The sequence below is a fragment of the Cornus florida genome, unplaced genomic scaffold (genome assembly GCF_030987335.1).
Source record: "Cornus florida cultivar Cherokee Brave unplaced genomic scaffold, ASM3098733v1 CherokeeBrave_3.0.0_Hap2_Chr10, whole genome shotgun sequence".
NCBI classification, from domain to species: domain Eukaryota; kingdom Viridiplantae; phylum Streptophyta; class Magnoliopsida; order Cornales; family Cornaceae; genus Cornus; species Cornus florida.
This window is the reverse complement of record NW_026775580.1, coordinates 59,435,015-59,450,967: the sequence shown is the minus strand read 5'-3', so window position 1 is coordinate 59,450,967 and position 15,953 is coordinate 59,435,015.

Below are 15,953 nucleotides of genomic sequence, written 5' to 3'. Positions count from 1 at the left end.
CAAACAATGCTCACAGTATCAAACAGTTCGTAGAAAAAGAAATTCAACAAACATTATTGAAGAGAGCCTGTTCTAAATTTAAAGAGCAGGCTCTTTTTGAGCCTGGAGCTGGCTCTAAGGACTTTAGAGCTGGCTCAATTAGTGTGGGAGCCGGCTCCCACTTCCATGGAGCCGGTTCTCACTTCATTTGAGAGCTTCAGTCCGTTTCTTCTCCGATTCCAACCTTTTGCTTCATCTCCGGCCTATTTCTTCCATTCCGTTGGTTTCTAAAACTAATCTTAGGTGTCATATTAATACCCAGTAGCATTCCAATGGCTTGATAACAACAATTAAAATCAATTACAGAGATTAAATTTGCTACCGAACTAACACGCGTTAGGAACAAAACTAAAACTATAGTTCTATTCCAACCCCTCTGTTCCTCTTCACAAACTGATCTTAGGAGTCTTATATCATCCCATTAACATCCCCATGGTTCGTTATAGAAGATAAAAGCAAGAATAGTAACTAAAATCACAACAGATTTTAACATGCTTTAATGAACAGAATTGGGAGCAACCATACATGAACTTTAAACTGATTTGAATTTAAGGCAAACAGATCATCAACAAAGCATATATTAAAAACGTAAGTTTCAATTACTAATTAGTTAAACCCTAGAGACTATCTAAGTGCACAGAACACGAGCCAAAGGGAAAGAGAAAGATAAGACCTTGCCTATGATTTTAGTTATGAAATCCCGGCGTCGTGTCCACTGTTCCGGGAACACCGAACTACTGTCAAGCCTCCTAGTACTCCGAGATAATTCACCACAATCCTTCCTTGGTCCTCTCTGATTTCCTCCTTGCCAATCCTTACAATGCTCTGTTCCTCTACCCTCTGTTTTTACAGAACAACTCTACGTGTATGTGCTATGTGATATAACGTAAACCCTAGGCTTAAAGCATAATGGTGTATTTATAGGCTTAATACTAAAACCCTAATCCTTGTCATAAAAGAGATAGAGCCCTAAACTTAATCCTAGACGGCCCATAACAAAACCTATGATTAAATTCTATGTCATCTACACCAGACGACGTCCCAAAATCTGTAAATAAAAAAAACTTAATATATTTAAAAATCACGTAGTTTAATTCACATAAGAATTCTAATAAGTCAATGAATGCAAACAAACAATTTCAATTAAATCAATATAATGCAATTAATTCAATTAATGCAAATAATTTCAAATAAATCAACTAAGGCAATTAAAACAAAATAAAAACATAAATAAACAATTAACAAACAAAAATGCACCTAAATAATTAATTAAAAAATACCAGGACAATCCTTTTAAAATTAGGGGTATTACATTCTTCCCCCCTAACAAAAGGAATTCCGTCCTTGGAATTCGCTCTTACCTTCTTCCAATATTTCAGGAAACTGTAAGCGAATGACATCCTCCCATTCCCAAGTAAACTCAGCATCATTATGATGACTCCACTGAACACGTACCAAAGGAATAACCTTGTTTCGAAGGATTTGATCCCGACGGTCGACAATACGACACGGTAGCTCCAAATATGTTGCATCCGGCTGCAACTCAATCTCCCCAGCATCAATATCCTGGTACTGATCCTCATTTCGTAGAAATTTTCGCAACATAAAAACATGAAACACGTTGTGGACGCGATCCAAATTATCCGGAAGTGCCAACCTATAAGCAACAGCTCCAACGCAATCCGTGATCATAAATGGACCAACAAACCGCAGTGCCAACTTCCCTTTCTTCCCAAAGCGCATAACACCTTTCATAGGTGACACTTTGAGTAGAACCTGATCTCCAACCTTAAACTCCAAAGCACAAGTATGCTGATCAGCATAACTCTTCTGTCGACTCTAGGCAGTACGCATGCGATCCCGAATAAAAGCAATCTTTTCTGAAGTATCTTTAATAAACTCAGGACCCATAAATCTGTTCTCACCAACCTCCATCCAACAAACAGGTGAGCGATACGGTTGCCCGTATAATGCCTCAAATGGTGCCATCCCAATAGTCTTTTGGAAACTATTATTATAAGTAAACTCCACAAGTGGCAAATAATCCTCCCAGTGTCCTTTGAAGTCAAGAACACACAACTGTGGCATGTCTTCCATGATCTGATTAACCCTCTCAGTCTGTCCATCAGTCTGAGGATGATAGGCAGTGCTAAGGTGCAATTATGTACCCAAAGACTACTGAAAACTCCTCCAAAAGCCAGACACAAAGCTCGAATCCCTGTCTGATATAATAGACAATAGAATACCATGTAGCTTCACAATTTCTCAAATGTAAAGCCTCGCCAACTGCTCTGAGGTGTAGTCAGTGCAAATAGGTAAGAAATGCGCTGATTTGGTCAACCTATCCACAATGACCCAAATGGAGTTATCACCCTTGAAAGAATTCAGTAATCCCTCCACAAAATCCATAGATATGCTCTCCCATTTCCACTCCAGAATCGGTAGTGGCTGTAGAGCTCCTGGCGGCCTTTGCTGATTAATTTTAACCATCTGACAAGTACTACATTGAGAAACAAAAAGGGCAATGTCCCTCTTCATACCAGCCCACCAAAACTACCTTTTCATATCCTGATACATCTTATCCCCTCCTGGATGAACCGAAAACTCAGAGTGATGAGTCTCAGTCATCACATCCTTCCTCAAATCGTCAGCAGAAGGTACTACTAAGTGTCCCTTATACCTCAAGCCTCCGTCAGTCCCAACATAGTAAAATGGAACTTCCCCAGAAGCTATCTCTGCAACTTTGTCCATGCACTACTGATTTGTGAGTTAAGCTTTCAGAACCTTGTGAATGATGGAAGGTGTAACCACCATGCAAGCCATAAAAGCATCTGATAACTCATCCACATTCCTCAAAGCATTCCACTCAGTGGTGAATAAAGTAGAAAGACTATCAACAGGTCGACGACTGAGTGCATCCGCCACCACATTCCCTTTCCTTGGATGATATTGTATAGAAAAGTGATAGTCTTTTACAAACTCGAACCATCTACGCTGTCTCATTTTCAGCTCCTGCTGAGTGAAAAAATACTGCAGACTCTTGTGATCACTAAATAATCTAAAGGCTTCACCCAACAGATAATGCCTCCAAATGCGTAAGGCAAAAACCACTGTTGCCAATTCCAAATCATGTGTTGGATAATTAAGCTCATGAGGCTTAAGCTTCCGAGATCCATAAGAAATCAATCGCTCCTCTTGTATCAGAACACATCTAAGGCCCTGTAAAGAAGCATCTGTGTAGACAAGATACTCAATCCTGCTTTGTGGAGTAGCCAGAACAGGTGCAGAAGTCAACTTCCTTTTGAGCTTCTCAAAAGCTCGCTGACAGTGTTCATCCCTCACGAACTGGTCACCCTTCTTAGTTAAGTGTGTCAGTGGTCCAACTATCTTAGAGAACCCCTAGATGAATCTACGATAATATCCCACCAAACCGAGGAAACTCCGAATCTCGGTAGGTGAAGTTAGCTGTCCCCACTCAACCACAGCTAAAACCTTGGCTGGATCTATTGCTATCCCCCTATTTGACACTACGTGACCCAGAAACTTCACTTCCCGTTGCCAAAATTCACACTTCTCGAACTTGACATACAGTTGGTGCTCACAAAACGTCTACAAGACTATCCGAAGATGTCTAGCATGATCGTCCTCCGTCCGAGAATAGATCAAGATATCATCAATAAAGACAATGACAAACTGATCCAAATAAGCCCGGAAGACCCTGTTCATTAAGTCCATGAACACTGCTGGTGCATTAGTCGTCCCAAACGGCATGACACGGAACTCATAAGATCCATATCTCGTAAGAAATGCTATCTTAGGAACATCATGCTCCCTAACCCTCAACTGATGATACCCAGAACGCAAATTAATCTTGAAGAAGTATGTGGCTCCCCTTAACTGATAAAAAAGATCATCAATTCTGGGTAAAGGATACTTATTACGAATAATAACCTTATTCAGCTCCCTGTAATCAATACATAGCCGAAGTGAACCATCCTTCTTCTTTACAAATAGAACCGGTGCCCCCCAAGGTGATGTACTCCTACGAATGAAACCCTAGCTGAGTAATTGCTGAATTTGATCCCTCAGCTCTCTCATCTCCACTGGTGCCATCCTGTATGGTGCCCTAGCAATAGGCATAGTGCCTGGAGCTAAGTCAATAAGAAAATCGATCTCGCGATTAGGTGGCAACCCTGGAATCTCCTAAAATACATCCGGAAAGTCCTGTACAATCGATATGCGATCCAATGACACAGTAACTTCCTCCACCGGTTCCTCCTCCACATGGAACAAATAGGTGCTACCACCCCCCTTATTACGTGGCATAGCTACAACATACATATCCTGACCAGGTTTGATGAACACAATAGACCTATCAAAATAATTAACTTGGGCATAGCAGTGAGATAACCAATCCATACCAAGTATCGCATCATAAGTGTGCATGTCCAGGACCAATAGACTGGCTAGAAATCAGAGTCTGCCAATATCTAGTGTCACAGGCCCATCACTCTCATGTAAAATGGCTGTGTCACCCAATGGTGTCGAAATACCCTGAGGTCTAGTGCATACCCTCGTCCTTATCCTAGATAAAAGTCCTAGCTACAAATGAGTGTGTAACACCCATATCAAATAAAATACGTCCATGCAAACCATGAATAGGAAACTTACCCCAACAGCCTGAGGTGCCTGAACATCCTGTGGCATGGGGTTGTACACCCTGCTATAGTGCAACTGCTGCGGTGCCTGTCCCTGAGTCTGCGGCGATGCCAGTAAAGCCAGATGTGTTTGTCCCTGAATCCGTGGAACCTGTGGAGCTGGTAGAGGCACTGATGCCCTCTATCCCTGCTGCACAAGCTGTCCTTGTCCCTATCCTGCTTTACGATACTGCCTCAAGGTATGGCTATTGATCGGTTGATAATATGACCTAAATTTAATCAACCTTCGCAATAGCACGAATCATTGTAAAATAGGGCTATTGGTCGGGTAAGTCGAACCACTGGGACTGCGCTAATCTACGGCAACCTAAGTATCTAGAATCATTTTAGAGTGATATGGAGTGTTCATAGAGGATTTGTTGGTTGTCACTTAAGTTATGAAATTAAGATGCATGAACTAAAAACTTGCAAGAATTTAAATGAGATGAAATTCGATTAAAGACAACTAGGGGAGTGAATCCGTCTCCATCCCTATACACATGCTAGATTAGAGCTAAATTGGGGAAAAATAATATATAATGGCCAAGAATTATATAGCAACTCATGGTTGCCATATAATTAACAAGAAGTACATTGAATCACAAACAAGAATAATCCATCAAAGGTGAATATGTTTAGACTACCTAAACTAGAGTGTAGCTTAAACACATATACTTAAATGAAAGACTATCAAGCCCTTGACACAATGATGAAGCACATGAAGGTAGGGATTAAGCATACACCATCAAAGGGCTTCCCTAAGCAATGATCTATCAAAGTCACCTATCAACATGTCATTAAACCATTCCATAACCTAGTTTCCATTCTCACCATGAAAACTCAAGCAACATGATTAATGTAAGAGGTCATCTAAAACAAGATAAACAACTCAAATAAATCATTCATAGCAATATTAACATTCATTACAACAAATGAAGTGCTCTTGGTTATGAAAAGACCATAGCATATACATTGTAATCCCTAAAATAAAGCTAAACTAGATCATGCTTACAAGGGAGGGACTTCATCACCTCCCTAGAGGGTGAGTTAGTTACCCATAGAAGCTTTAGATGAAGGAAAAACCATGCCTTTTCCCTCCATTTTCGAGCTCCCTTCTTGTGGCTTCAAGAAAACCTTCTCTTGCTCTCCTCCCTCTCTCTAGAAATTCTGCCCTTCCAAGATCTTTGATAATGAAATGCTCCTTTAGCTTTTGTAAGCAAGAAAACCAACCAAAACCCCTCAAAACAAGGCCCTCCACACATCTTCTACCAACTCCAAAAAGAGGAAATAAGAGATGAGGGTGACAAGGCACAAGTGGGCTGAAAATGAGGACTTCCGGAGGGCATTCTGCCCAATTTTCGAGCGCTCGAAGGTGGCTCTTCGAGCGCTCGAAGCTACTTTCCAGCTTGAGCCACTTTGGCAAAATGACCATAACTTCCCGCTCCGAACTCTAAATGACGAACCGTTTGAAGATTTAGAAAGCTAATTCAAAGCTCTACATAAACCATGTTATAATGAAAGTCCAGTTCTGAAGGTTGGAGGGTCAAAAATGAGGAGCAAGGTCGAAATCCATTGCTGCCAGGCTGTTCTGCGCACCTTTGGTGAAAATAGCATAACTCTTTGCTCTGAACTCCAAATGAAGCAAACTTTATGTCTTTGGAAAGCTGATTCATAGCTCTTCATGTTATATGTTTTGATGAAAGTCCAGTTCTCGAGTTTGCTAGGTCAAAAATGGCGATCAAACTCACTTCCCACTGCTGCCAGAACTTCCTTAATGAGCACCATGACATTTAAGGCTTCAACAAAAACTCATTCTTGCTCCTTTTTGGCCAATGAACCTGAAAATAAATATGAACATGCAAATGAAGGCAATCTAAATAAAATAAACAACTAATGGACTTAACTAATGCAAATAAGGGCGCTTGAATATGTAATATTCGGCGCTTATCACACCCCCAAACTTACATTTTGCTAGTCCCTTAGCAAAACTAGAATGAAAAAAAAAAAACTTAATGAAATGACAACCAATGAAATGCTTCCCATAGACATCAACCATGGTGAAAAGGAAACATGCATAGCTCAATTACAACTTGAAACAGACAAAAGGTCAGAGATGCTATCATTAGGTAGACTACCTTGCATATACGAAGCGTTGATACAAAAAATTTGCTAAACACATTTTCAAATACATGCATCAACATCGTGGTCAATATAAATAATTCAATTGTCATCTCTTGAATGGAAATCAACTCTAACTTCAGTGAAAGTGAACCGGATTTCCTAACATGTGGCTTTAACCTTTTCTTTTCCAATTCCAAGACACAAGTCTTCAAATCATTGAATTCCCTTACTTTTGAAGTTCCTAAGGCACGAATTTATTCACAAAACAACTTTTGTTGCTTGTTGACAATTTATTAAAACAAAAAAAACGATACATAATATGGTTGTGCAATGTTGAAGTCCCTTAAGCTTTCTAACCAACCCATGTAGCAAGCGTTAGGCCAGCAACTCCCAAACCGGACGGCTTTAGGGTGCTAAGTGAAAAGACACTCCTAGGGCTTAATAACTCGAATTGGCAAGGCTACGAACTCCAACGAACCACAGTTATTTATTCTTATTTTTGTGAATGACCGTGCAATGCCTAAGTCCCTTAAGCTTTCTAACCAACCCATGTAGCAAGCGTTAGGCCAGCAACTCCCAAACCGGACGGTTTTAGGGTGCTAAGTGAGAGAACACTCCTAGGGCTTAATAACTCGAGTCAGCAAGGCTACGAACTTAAGCTAGTCATTATCTTTCTATTTTCCTTTTTCTTTCTTTCTTTTTTTTTTTTTTTTTTTCTTTTTTTTTTTTTTTTTTTTTAACATGCCAAAGGTATCCATCCATTAGGTTCATCAATTCAGATTAACTAGGTCAAGAACAAGGTCAATCCAGTTACATGCCTCACAGTCAAGTTTCCGATGTGCATCTGTGCATTGTGAAGCATACAAGAGTATAAGATCCAACGAGAATCTAATTGAAGCATTTATACAGATTGAATTGCATCCGCATGATCATTTCAAATTCAAAATTTTTTCTTTATTTTCCAGACTTAACAATTGCTTTTATACACAAGGTATTAAACATGAGCATCATCTCCGACAAGTTTCAAATTGTCATATCATTGTTTTACAAAAGTTGACTTTATTGCTTTACATGGATCAAAATACATTATGCAGGCAAAAATGAAATACCAAAAATGCAATTGCACCCCCAAACTTGAATGACACATTGTCCTCAATGTGTGAAGACAAGTGACGTCAACAAAAAGTGAAAAACAAAAACAGGAACAACAATACCATGAGAATGAGGAGAGAGCATGACGGGGTGACAAAAAGCTCCCATGCGACGTCTCACAAAAACAAGCCCCCAAACTTGAATTGTGCAAGCTGCAAGAAACAGTTAGAAAGATAGATGGGAATAAACATGACAAAAATAATGAAACAGTAAAAGAAAATATGTATTAAAAGCAGGTGGACAAAAGAACAAAAAGAACTAAAAAGGGGGCATGCCAAACCAGATCTAGAAAGACAAAAACAACTTGCCAAGTTCAAAATAAAAACGAACATACACAATTGAAAAAAAAAAAAAAAAAATAAAATAAAATAAAATAAAATAAAATAAAAATAACCTACGAGCTAGGGGGAAGACGGGCAAGGATAGCATTGAGGAGAGAGTTGGTTTCACGCCTTTCTTCTTGAGCTATGCGACGCTCTTCAGTAGCAATACGGCGGTCTTCTTCTGCACGGTGGTAGTCCTCACGCATGGTCCGATTGTAGTCAGCAAGGGTGGCCTCAAAATGGTCCAGGCGGGTGTGGATGCCGGCAATGCTGGCTTGTAGAAAAGCATAGTCAGGTGGAGGGTCAACAGGGGGCACCTCCATGCCAGCAGCCTCAGCCATGGGATCATCCCCGGAAAGAGGAGGAGATGGAGAGCGGGGGACTGGAAGGGCAGCAAGCTGAAGTGGCCTAGAATGGCTAAGAACATTGGTCCACCGGCGGAGAGAAAAAGTCTGAATCTTTTTGCCTTTAGGTTCATGAGGGGGAACAATGAAACCTTTACGCTTCAAGAGCCGGATGATGAAGAAAGGCAATGGCAATGGCCGATTTTGAACGCGCTGATGCCGCGCATTGATACATTCGTCCCAAAACCGCATAAATGTGTCCCAAATGAGCTCCGGGATAGAGAACCATTGGCCTTGGTCCATGGCATACAAAGCTTGCAACATTAAGCCTCGACGCTCGGTGCTGTGCACCAAGGGGCAAACATTGTGCTTGAGAACCGAGTCAAGGAACCACACGCACTCCGGAAGAGTGGATTTGAGTGTAAAGCTCCGGGGTCGATGAGGGTCATCAATATTGCAAATGGCAGCCACCACTTGCTCGACAGTTAAATCATCGACTTGCTCATACAATGGCCGGCCTGTGGGGTCTAAGAGGTCATCGGGACATTCCAGAGGACAACCGGAAATGTCAACAATGTCGGCCAAAGTGAACGAAAAAGGAACACCATCAATAGATGTGGCGAGAGAGATGATGGGCGACTCTTCAGGACAAGTGAGATTCTGGTAGAAGAGTTGCACCACTCGAGGATAGGTGGTCCTAGCGAAGGGCCGGCAAATGTGTTGAATGCGCCAGTTGGCTAGGTCGGACACTGCCCAAGAGGTGGTGGGAAGAGCGGCAAAGACATCCGTGAGCGGAAAGAGAAGCTCATAATTGAGCTTTCTGTCGAGCCAAGGGGGCTGGGGCTGCTCACGAGCAGCAATTGGGGCATCCACAGATGGTCTAGAATGACGAGAAGGGCCGGCACGAGACATTTGGAGAGGCGGACGTGGATGGGGAATTTCAGCGAACACCTGGCGTGCACTACAAGAAGAAGAAGGTGTAAGAGATGGCAATGGATGAAAAACCCAAAAAAATTTTAACAACCTATGCTCTCTATCCTAGAGCAACATCAACAAACCCAACACTCCTCCAAAATTATCATCCCCACACTCCTCAAAATGACACAATAGAAATGAACTGAAAAAGAAAAAGAAGAGGATACTTACAGTGAGAGGAAGCTTGGGAGCAAGATGATGGATGGATTGAGGGAGGAGGGTGGTGAAGAGGGGTATTTAAAGGGGTGGAAGACATGAATGGGGGTGCTGGAATGGGGGAAGTGGAGAGGTGGTGGGGAGTTATGGAGGAAGTTCATGGAGGGAGTGGGAGAGGTGGTGGGGTAGTGGAGAGGTTAGGCAGTTGGGAAAGGGAAAGGGTGGGTTTTAAAAAAAACTGAAGCTGCTCGAGCGCTCGAAGGTGGTGTCGAGCGCTCGAGCTTCTGGCAATGTGGTCGAGAGAGGGCGCTTCGAGCGCTCGAAGGATGCGCTTCGAGCGCTCGAAATTCGGGCAGTGAGGGGTGCAGGTTGCCTCGAGCGCTCGAGGGTGGCGTCGAGCGCTCGAGATTTGGGCAGTGGGGTGGCGTGGCTGCGAGGGGAAGCTTCGAGCGCTCGAAGGAGGCTCCTCGAGCGCTCGAAATCTGGGCAGTGTGCTCCTTGAAAGCTTCGAGCGCTCGAAGGCCCTTTTTCGAGTGCTCGAACTTCTGGCAGTAGGCTCCTTAAGGCTTGAACTTCAGGGCATTGATGTTCCTAGGTCCCCTAAAAGCTTGGAATGAACTTTTTGCTACATGGTAGTGACAACAAAGTCCCCGGGTGAGTCAATGTAGGGATTAAAACACTCGGATGGACTTGGAAAACCTTGAACATTTGGTGTATTGAAAGAAGGAGGTTATGCGCAAGAGTACCATGTTGAAGGACCGATGAATTTGCCGGATAGAGCTGAAAATCTCCGAGAATGAAAGCAAAGGCTTAAAATGACTAAGACAACCACTTGGAATTGCAGGAGCACAATTCAAGTTAGTCCCCAAAGAAAAATTAAATTTTTGGCTTTCTCAACCGTTTTCCAGAAAATTGCAAGGCACGAGCAATTTGAGAAGAAGAAAAGCTGGGCAATAGAAAGAATTGCTTCTCTTACTTTGCTAAATTTAAAGTCGATAGCTAGACGAAGCTAGAGCAGGCATTAATCCTTGTAAATTGGGTCCGTCAAGAGGACTTTCTCAATTTTTCGAGTTGGGACTATGCCGTCAATGCAAGGCTTAAGCCGGTGGCCATTGACCTTGAATAGGGATCCATCAGTCGGATTCTGAATTTCGATTGCACCATGAGGGAAAACAGTATTGATGAGGTAAGGACCATCCCATCTTGACCGGAGTTTACCGGGAAAGAGTTTCAAGCGGGAATTGAAAAGCCAGACCTTTTGTCCCGGGGCGAAAGACTTGTTGACAATGTGTTTGTCATGGAAGGCTTTAGTCTTCGCCTTGTAGATTTTTGCACTTTCATATGCAGTATTTCGGATTTCCTCAAGTTCATTTAGGTGTAATGCACGAGTAGAGCCGGCCTGTTTGAGATCAAAATTGAGCCTTTTTATGGCCCAAAAAGCACGGTGCTCTAATTCTACCGGGAGATGACATGCTTTGCCAAAGACAAGTCGGTATGGCGACATGCCAATGGGTGTCTTGTAAGCTGTCCGGTAAGCCCAAAGTGCATCATTTAGTCTTAGCGACCAATCTTTGCGGTCCGGCCGAACCGTTTTTTCCAGAATGTGCTTAATCTCCCGGTTAGAGACCTCTACTTGACCACTCGTTTGAGGATGGTAAGGTGTGGCAACCTTATGAATGACGGAATATTTAGAAAGGACTGATTTAAGATAACGATTTCTGAAATGTGATCCGCCATCACTGATGATTGCTCGGGGCGTACCAAAACGACTAAAGATGTGAGATTGAATGAACGCGATCACGACTTTATGATCATTTGTTCTGGTAGCCACGGCTTCTACCCATTTGGAAACATAATCCACCGCTACAAGGATGTACTCATAGCCAAAAGAAGGTGGAAATGGTCCCATGAAGTCAATTCCCCATACATCAAAGATTTCAATTATTAAGATGGGAGTGAGGGGCATCATGTCTCTTCGGGACATGGATCCGAGCCTTTGGCATCTTTCACATAATTTACAGAAATTATATGCATCTCGAAACAAGGAGGGCCAGAAGAATCCGCTTTGAAGAACTTTGTGAGCGGTCTTTTTGGCACTGAAATGGCCTCCACAAGCAAGAGTATGGCAGAAATTGAGGATGCTTGTGGTCTCAGTTTCAGGAATGCATCGCCGGATAATTTGGTCTGGGCAATATTTGAATAGTTCCGGATCTTCCCAAAAGAAATGCTTGACTTGGGAGAAGAACCGGTCCTTCTCTTGTTTGGACCAATGAGTTGGGATTTTACCGACCGCGAGGAAGTTGACAATATCTGCAAACCATGGAAGATTTGTATGAGAAGTCTGGAAGAGTTGCTCATCCGGAAAGGAATCACGGACGGCAGCGAAATCTGAAGATTTTTCAATGAGTAAGCGAGAGAGATGATCAGCGACAACATTGTCTGCCCCTTTTTTGTCTCGGATTTCAATGTCGAACTCTTGAAGCAAGAGTATCCATCGAATCAAACGGGGTTTGGTCTCTTTCTTTGCTAACAGGTGCCGAAGAGCGGCATGATCCGAGAAAACTACAACCTTGGAACCTAGAAGATAGGAGCGGAATTTTTCCAAGGCATAGACTACGGCTAGCAGCTCTTTTTCAGTAGTGGTGTAATTTAATTGAGCATCAGAAAGAGTTCGACTAGCATAATAAATGACGTATGGGAGCTTGTCCACACGTTGGCCCAAAACTGCACCTAATGCATAATCGGATGCATCACACATGATCTCAAAAGGAAGAGACCAATTAGGTGGTTTCATTATTGGGGCAGATGAGAGGAGAGTGCGAAGTTTAATGAAAGCTTCCATGCATGCCTCATCAAATTTGAATGGAACATCCTTGGCTAAGAGATTACACAAGGGTCGCGAGATTTTGCTAAAATCTTTGATGAAGCGACGATAGAATCCGGCATGGCCAAGAAAAGAACGGATTTGACGGACGGAATTCGGAGGAGGAAGATTAGAGATTAATTCAACTTTTGCCTTGTCCACCTCGATTCCTTGTTGAGAGATGACATGTCCCAACACAATGCCTTCTTGGACCATGAAGTGGCTTTTCTCCCAGCTTAAGATTAGATTTGTCTCTTTGCATCTTTGGAGCACAAGAGATAAATTTTTGAGACAAGAATCAAAGGAGGAGCCAAAGACGGAAAAATCGTCCATGAAAACTTCCAAGAATTTTTCAACCATATCGGAAAATATGGACATCATACACCCTTGAAACGTTGCCGGAGCGTTGCATAGCCCAAAAGGCATGCGTCGGTATGCAAAGGTTCCAAAGGGACACGTGAATGTTGTTTTTTCTTGATCTTGAGGGGCGATTGCCACTTGGTTATAGCCGGAATAACCGTCAAGAAAACAATAGTAGCTTTGGCCGGCTAGCCTTTCTAGGATTTGATCAATAAATGGGAGTGGGAAATGATCTTTCCTAGTTGACGAATTGAGCTTCCGGTAGTCAATGCACACACGCCACCCGGTGGTGGTTCGTTGCGGCACGAGCTCACCCGCTGAATTTTCAACAACGGTGAGACCGGATTTCTTGGGGACAACTTGTGTGGGGCTTACCCACTTGCTATCAGAGATGGGGTAGATGATTCCCGCATCTAGCAATTTTATCACTTCCTTCATTACCACTTCCTTCATGTTAGGATTTAACCGGCGCTGAGCCTCTCTAGTAGGCTTTGCGTCATCCTCCATATGAATGCGGTGCATACAAATAGAGGGGTCAATTCCTTTCAAGTCAGCCACTGCCCAACCAATAGCTTATTTGTGCTCTTGTAGCACTGCTAAAAGGTTGGTTTCTTGGTCCTTTAGAAGGTCCGATGCAATGATGACCGGGAGAGTTTGATTCGAACCAAGGAATACATACTTGAGATGGGCCGGGAGCGGCTTAAGCTCAAGTTGCGGTGGAGACTCCAAAGAAGGGACCGGAGGAGAAGAAGAGAGTTGAGGAAGTGGTTCTTTTGGAACTTTCCATGGAGGAGTGTCCATGATAGCATTAATGTCGAGCAATGAATTAACTTCTTGGATTGATTTGTCAATATCAAAGTTTGAGAAGTCGAAATGAGACATGCAAGTTTCAAGGGGGTCCTTCCTTAGAACGAAGGGAAGAGATTCCTCAACCACGTCATCAATGACATCAACAAGGAAACAATCATCCTCATTGGAAGGATGTTGAGTTGCATGAAAGATGTGGAGTTTGACTTGCATGTTTCCAAAAGCAATGTCCATCACCCCGGTCCGACAATTAATTGATGCATTAGCCGTAGCTAAGAATGGCCTACCGAGGATCACGGGGATATGCTTCTTTGGGTCATGGACCGGTTCCGTGTCAAGAACCACAAAGTCTACCGGGAAGTAGAATTTGTCCACTTTGATGATAACATCCTCAAGAATGCCTCGTGGATGCTTGACCGATCTATCGGCAAGTTGCAAAACCACGGAAGTCGGCTTTAGATCTCCCAAACCAAGCTGCAAGTAAACTGAATATGGAATTAAATTCACACTAGCTCCTAAGTCAAGGAGGGCCCTCTCGATTTTGTTGTCACCAATGACACAAGAGATTGTGGGGGCGCCAGGATCCTTATACTTTGGAGGAGCACTATGTTGAATGATTGCACTCACATTTTCAGTTAACATTACTTTCTTTGGCAAATGATTTTTAGAAGTGCGCTTTTGAGTGCACAAGTCTTTGAGAAATTTTGCATAGGGAGGGATTTGCTTGATAGCATCCAAGAGGGGCAAGTTGATCTTCACTTGCTTGAAAACTTCCCACATGTCTTGAATTTTACAATTCTTGTTCCCAATATGTGTCGACTCTTGAAGACGTTGAGGAAACGGAGCTTTTGGCTCATAAGTAGTTTCCACATTTGGGTTTACATGTGCGGGATTTCCAGAAATGGTATTTGGACGAGAAGAGCTTGGATTTGGATTTTTCAAGGGAGGTTCTTTTTCATTTTTGTCTCCATCAACCTTGTTGTCAACCACTCTACCACTCCTAAGGGTGGTGATTGCTTGAACATGCTCATGACTCGGCCCACTCGATGGAGGGGTTTCATCAATCGCATGCATTCCTCTAGGATTTTCAAAGGGTTGAGCGGGAAGCTTACCCTTGTCCTTTTGAAGCAATTGGTTCACAGAGTTAGCTATTTGGCCCACTTGATTTTCGAGCTTAGCTATGGACTGAGTATGAGAGTGAACCATTTGAAGGGTAGGCTGCAGAGATGTCAAGAGTTGCTTGTTAGAATCCATAATTTGCTTGTTTAAGGATTCCATCATTTGCTTGTTTGCAGCCACAATTTCATCAGTTGGGTACACCGGAGGTTGATTAGAGACATTTGGATTATACGGAGGACGGTAGCTTGAAGAGGCTGGAAATTGCCTATTTTGAAATTGAGAGGAGGGAGGATTTTGATGCCCTTGGCTTTGAAATTGAGAATTTTGTGGGGCTTGTTGCCTCCACGAAAAATTTGGATGATCTCTCCAACCTGGATTATAAGTATTGGAATATGGATTATTCCCAGGCCTTGAGAACATGACATTTGCTTGCTCTTGATTTAGATTGGGAAATTGCTCCGGTGTGGGGCAATCTTCTGAGAGATGGAATGGACTAGTACATGATGCACATACCGTACTTGCCGAATTTTGAGACAAAGAGGTAGAAAGATATGGTGCCATCAATTGATAGAATTTGTGAGCTATGGCATCCACTTGAGAGGATTCTTCCCTCATCGTCTTTGGTTGACAAGGATTGGTGTTCTTTGCAGCGATTGAGGTTGGAGCCCTACGAGAAGTATGTTGAAGTGAATTTTCACTTAAATTCTCAAGTAGAGTCCAAGCCTCATCCGCACTCTTGGACATGAACATCCCTCCACAAGAGGAGTCAACCATGAGTCTATGTGGTTCAGTTAAACCATCATATAAGGCTTGCACCAATTGCCATTTTGGAATCAAATGATGCGGACATTTCCTAAGAAGATCTTGCAACCTTTCCCAAGTCTCATGGAGTTGTTCTCCATCGATTTGAGAAAAGCTGAGAATGGAACGCCTCATTTGGTTGGTTTTGCTCACCGGATAATATTTCTTAAGAAATTCTTGTTGCAATTGAGCCCAA